The sequence below is a fragment of the Chiloscyllium plagiosum genome, unplaced genomic scaffold (genome assembly GCF_037043375.1).
Source record: "Chiloscyllium plagiosum isolate Xiang-an unplaced genomic scaffold, Cpla_swu_hap1 HiC_scaffold_22, whole genome shotgun sequence".
NCBI classification, from domain to species: Eukaryota; Metazoa; Chordata; class Chondrichthyes; order Orectolobiformes; family Hemiscylliidae; genus Chiloscyllium; species Chiloscyllium plagiosum.
The window spans coordinates 49,106,087-49,112,086 of NW_028270160.1; positions in this window are offsets into that span (position 1 = coordinate 49,106,087).

Genomic DNA, 6,000 nt, shown 5'->3' on the forward strand with positions numbered 1-6,000 from the left:
CTGCAGTACACCAGAACTGCAAAAAGAGGAAGAAGAACACCTCTACAATGTATTCGCCAAAAACGGATACCCCCGCAATTTCATCGACAGATGCCTAAGGGAAAGACAACGGAACGAGGACATGTCGCAACCCAAAAGGACTAGCCACACTACCATACATCGAGAGCATTTCTGAACTGACAGCCAGACTACTGCGACCACTAGGATTCATAACAGCACACAAACCAACAGCCACTCTCAGACAACAACTCACCAGAACGAAGGACCCGATACCCAGCATGAGCAAAACCAATGTAGTGTACAAAGTCCCATGCAAGGACTGCACAAAACACTACATAGGACAACAGGAAGACAGCTAATGATCCGCTTCCATGAACACCAACTAGCCACAAAACAACATGACCAGCTATCCTTAGTAGCCACACATGTAGATGACAAGCAACATGAGTTTGACTGGGACAACACTACTAATATAGGACAAGCCAAACAGAGAACAGCCAGGGAATTCCTAGAGGCATGGCACTCATCCACAGATTCAATCAATAAACACATTGACCTGGACCCAATATACCGGCCACTGCAGCGGACAGTTGGAACTGACAACCGGAAGCGGCAGATTCAAACCACTATAAATACCGAAGGAAACATCGCAGAAGCACTTCACAAGAGGCTCCCAAGCACTGAGGATGTCACCTAGACAGGGGACGAAACGTCTGCAACACAAATTCCCAGCTCGGCGAACAGAACCATACTCCATCCTCTTTGTAATAAAGGCTAATATTCCATCTATCCTCTTAACTCTTGTTGTACCTGCATGATATCTTTTGTGATTCATATTCAGATCCCTCAGAATTAGTCTTTTGCAATCTTTTTCCTTTTAAGTAATCTAGTCTAATCTAAATCATATTCTGCTTTCCTGTTCTTCTTTGCAAAATAGATAATCTCACATTTTTTCACATTATACTTAATTTGTCAGTTTTTATTTTGGTCAGTGCACATAACGTATTTTTTTCTTTGCAGACTTTTTGTGAGCTCCTCTCAACTTGCCTAACGTTATAACATTAGCAAATTTGGTGACAATAAAGTTCGTCCCTTTATCCAAGTCATCAATAATGGCCCAGATATTCCACTGAACAGATTTGACTTTAAAACTATCCATTTACCTGCCGGAGTTTTCGAGTGTTCCAAGTGTGACCTGGCTAAACAAGACCATCAGAGGAAACCACTCAGTGCAAGATCAGCTTTCTCGACCAAGACACATCCCTTTCTTTCAACATTTGCTGCCATATTTCAGGGGCTAAAAGCCCAAAGGTTCTTTGACAGGGTTAGTGAGAGGTGGGTTAGGTTGGCTTCAGGGTAGCCCGATTTGTATTGGGCTAGGGGATTGCGGGGGGGGGGGGGGGGGGGGTCAAGTCAAGTTGAGGTGGTGGAAGGTCACATTGGGGATTTGGCGGTTGAATCTGGCGGGTTGGGTAGGGCAATGTCGGGGCATGTTGGCACAGGGTGGTTCTCAGGTCTGGCACAATGATCTGACCAGGAGTGCTGGGGGGCAGGTGGAGTCTGGTGGGGGAGGGAGGGTCGATGTGGGATCCAGGGTGATCAGGGTGGTTGGGATTTGAATCTAGCAGCCTCAGATTGAAAGGCAGTGGGTGTGGGATCCAGGGAGGAGGAGAGAAGTTCGGTTAGAGGGTGTCAGGTATTAGGAATGTAACAGGGAGGGTCAGTGGTGAATTGGGTGATCAGTTTAATAGTTACCCAGGAGTTCAAGCAAAGTGTTCTTTTAAATTCTCAAAATTTTCCTGAGTAAGTTAATTATTATTAACTAAATAAGCTTCCCTCAGTGAGTACTATTTGAATTCTCCAGGTATAACACACTTTTTCAGAAGATTCCAAATGCAGGGAACTACACTTCAGGCGTTTCAATTTTCCAGGAGATTCTCTTGGAGTCAGCTGTGTTGGGAATTCTATCAGCTACAAACAAGCAGCACCACTCCACATTACTCTACCAACTATCTGCCTTCATATTTGGACATTGATTGCAAATAGTTAGCAGCCTTCCTGTGGATACACTTTGCAACCTAAAAATTATCTACAATGTATTCACTCTCTCAGTTTCCTGTTAATCAGCCAATCATTTCTCCATGCTTACAATGCCATTCCCAACTCCATTAACATTTTATGTCTAATTGAATGGTTTTTTACAAACAGTAATATACCTGAGCTGTTGGTTCCCATTTAATTACCCCATTTCAAAGAATGCTAATAAATTTGTCGAACTTGATTTCACAAAGCCATATTGCCTCGACCTGGCTGTACAATGATTTTCTAAATGTTCTGTTACTACATTGGATTTTAGTATTTACCCTGTGAAAGCTATTAGACTTATTGGATGATCATTTCCTGCTTTCTATTTCCTTTCTTTCTTGAATAGTTATGTTTCACTTGTGGCATTCCAACCTGTTGGGCCCTTCCCAGAATCCAGAGAATTTGGAATATTACAGTTATCTCCGGAGCCACTTTGACCTCAGGCTATCAGGTTCAGGGAGGTTGTCAGATCAAGTCCCATTAATTCTCCAAATTGTGTTGATGTAGATGCGAGTGAGGATAGGATTGGGTTCTACTGTGGCGTTCTGCATAGTCAAAGACTCTATAAAAATAATAGCCTCGCTACAGAAAATGCTAATACAGCGGATATAACAGAAATTTTACATGGCTATGCAGACAAAAAAAGGTGAATGTGGGATGAAATGGAAAACGTTTTTAAACAATAATGAGGTGAAGCCAAGCAGTGATTTGAAGACAAGGATTTAAAAATTGATTTAATAGAGTGCTGCAAAGAAATTTTAATATAAATGGGAGCTCAAGTTATTGCGGGGGGGGGGGGGAGGTGGAATAATATTCAATCTGTAGGAGCAGCTCTTACTTTTGTTTCAGGGAAAGCAAAAACACCACGAGAGAAGTCTGAAACTTGAAGCAATCAAGGTGTGGATATGATTGTCATTAGTAGTGGCAGAGGAATGGAGGGCAAGGTCCCAAAGACAATACAGCCAGGAAAGCTTTCCAGGCATTGATTCATCGATGATGTGAGATGGTCTGACATCATTGCTTGCTAGTTGAAGGCTTAGACTGTAGATCCCATAAGCCTAATAGGTGGAAATTCTGACCTGCCAGCTGCTTCATTCTCAATTTCATTCAGTGTGAGTATGCAATGGCTTACAGAGTGAGTTATAAGCAAGGATCCTACTGAGACAATTATTCTCAGTCCGTAACAGAAAGGAAAATGCACGTTTTAGGTAACAGTTAGATCAGAAAGCATTAGGGAGCAAAAACCCAGTCAGATGGTGCTTGATCCTGAGAACTAGGTCAAAATTAAATGTTTGCACAACGCGTTTGCTACTCAGTTTTGAACAAGTCAGTAGCCTTTTTATCTATTCTTCTTTCTTGCAATGGAATAGGTCACCTCCAGTCAATGGCAACCACAGTGCCAATGGTGGAAAGGAAGTTAAAGAGGGAAGCCTGAACAAACACGTAACAAGGGATGGCAAAGTAACTGCAAAGCTGTCAGTTCAAAAGAGTAAAGCGACAGCCTGAACATTTCTGTCTTTTGCTCAGTGATTTCATGTATCCCCAAGCTTGGAGTGAACACTTTGTCTCTGTCAGAGATTGGGTCTTTACACAGCAAAAGGATTTGATGAGAAACCTGACAGATCAGAGAATCCATTCCTGCCTCTATCAAGGCATCTCACTGCCTCAAACATCGATCTATGTACAGCCACTCGTAATAGTGGGACAATGCAAACAAGAAGAAAGGAGATGGGAAGGAAAGGGGAGGAAATGTAAAGGAAAGGCCCACAGTTGACTGAATTCATCTGAGGAAACAGATATCCAAGCAAAGGAACCAGTCACCAAAGGAACCAATCACCAGTGATCCAGGAACATGGTCCCCTCCCATGTGCTGACAATGGAACAAACTAATCTCAATCTTGTTGTGTTATACATACCAACAATGTATAAGCCCATGAAATTTATCAGCTGCACAACAAAAGAGATATGTAAGGGCAAGAAGAATGCTTTTGATAATGATGTAGTAGCAAGATAGCAGATGAAGAAAGGCAAGTATTGATTCTGAAATGGCAGGTAGATATCCTTCCACAGATTTCCTGAGGTGCAGTTCATCTCAGTGTTTATGGGACTCAACTAGGACTATTCCAAGTGTTGTCACACAGACCAAGAGCCCATTTTGCAAATGGACTGCAAGAGCTGGTTGTAATTCTTTACCAAAATCAGCAACTTTCTTTCAATCCTGATAATTCAGAATTGTAGAGTTATGAAAGCACTTCCAGGATTCATAGTCCTACAGGAAATCTGTTGGATTAATTCCAATAGTAATTTCCCAAATTGCTACATGGACAGTTTTGTTTTGAAATATAGTCATGCTGTTGAATAGGAAAATACAGACTTCGTTCTAAATTTAAAAGTTTCTTCCTTACACCCGAGACACACTTGGGCACAACGTATCCTTTTTTGTATGATGTCTTTCAGAGATGCCAACTTGTCTATCAGACACAAAAGCAGAAGCCATTTCTCTTATTTACACTGCCTGAGTTAGTTTAGGAATATGGCAGGCATGATTTCTCCAGGAAGGGAATCAATAGAATTCCTCCCCGCTCAAATTCCCCTTGTCAAGCTGCCTACTAAAACCACTCAAAATTAAGCAAGCTTCACCAGGAAAATCCAGGCCACCATCTCAGCATGCACACTCTTTTCAGCTTTTGGAGGATGCACAGTTCTCTGGAAGGTAAGCCGTATGGAACATGATTGTACCTCTGCTACTGAGGCAGGCAAGTCTTGTTTAGACGATAGCAGCATATGGCAGAGTTGTCAACACTGGGACAGAAGTGTGTGTGAGATTGTCTGCATCATCCCTTTGTGAGAAACACAGGTTCTTAAGAAATAGCAAGGGACTTGTAATCCATGCATTCGCTCTGGAAAGATATTACAGGCATACAACACTGTATATCATTAATATTTTCCAAACTACTCAAGGCAATGCATAATTTTTGTTTTATGGAAAAGTTCAGCTTTGAATTTTGATCTATCAAGATCTTGCAAATAGCATTTAGATAAATAGCAGGTTAATCTATTCTGGCTGGGACATTTGAGAAATGATTGTTGACCAGGTCCAGGAAATAGAGGACTTGAGTTTATACACCATCTTCCAAAACCTCAAGACATGCTGCAATTCATTGACAGCCAATTCAATATTTACGAAGCACACAGTTACCTATTAACAGTCACTGCAGTGGCCAATTTGTGCACTGTAAGTTGTGCAAACAACAATGTATAATGATCAGAAAATCTATATTTGAGATATTGGTTGAGAGTTAAATATCAGTCAAGGTAGTGAAGGTAATTACGCTAAGTAACATGAACAAGAAATGGAAGAGTGGAGGCAGGGAGGAAAAACTCAGTGAGGAATGAGGGATGGAGGAGGAGGAGGAGGAAGAGGGAGTCGTGGGAAAAAGGCATGCCTGGGCTCTGTGTGACTGGGCAGAACACGAGGCACCAGACTGTGAGACCCCATTTCCACTTTACCAACTTCCCTATTTCCACAAGGAGCTAACATTCTTCCCCATCGCATTCATTTCAGGCCCATCTCTTGTCCAAAAACTTGAAATAAAAGTAAGCAACAAAGGCTTTCATGAAATATCAATATCCACAATTTATACAATCATACATTCAGCCTTGTGCGACCCCCCCTTCACACCTGTCTGTGGGTGATTTTGCCTGAACTAAAGCTACACAAGGTCCTACTCGAATAAATAAACTCCAACCAATAGTAAAATGCACTGACGTTCACACACACTCACAGTTGAGGCCCACATGTGAGATGAAAGTGTGAGAAACATAGACCTCCCTCCGGATCCTCCGCTCCACGCTTGCAGCCATGCGCCGGTACCTACATTCCCTGCAACTCGACCTACTCCAGCTCAGGACAAC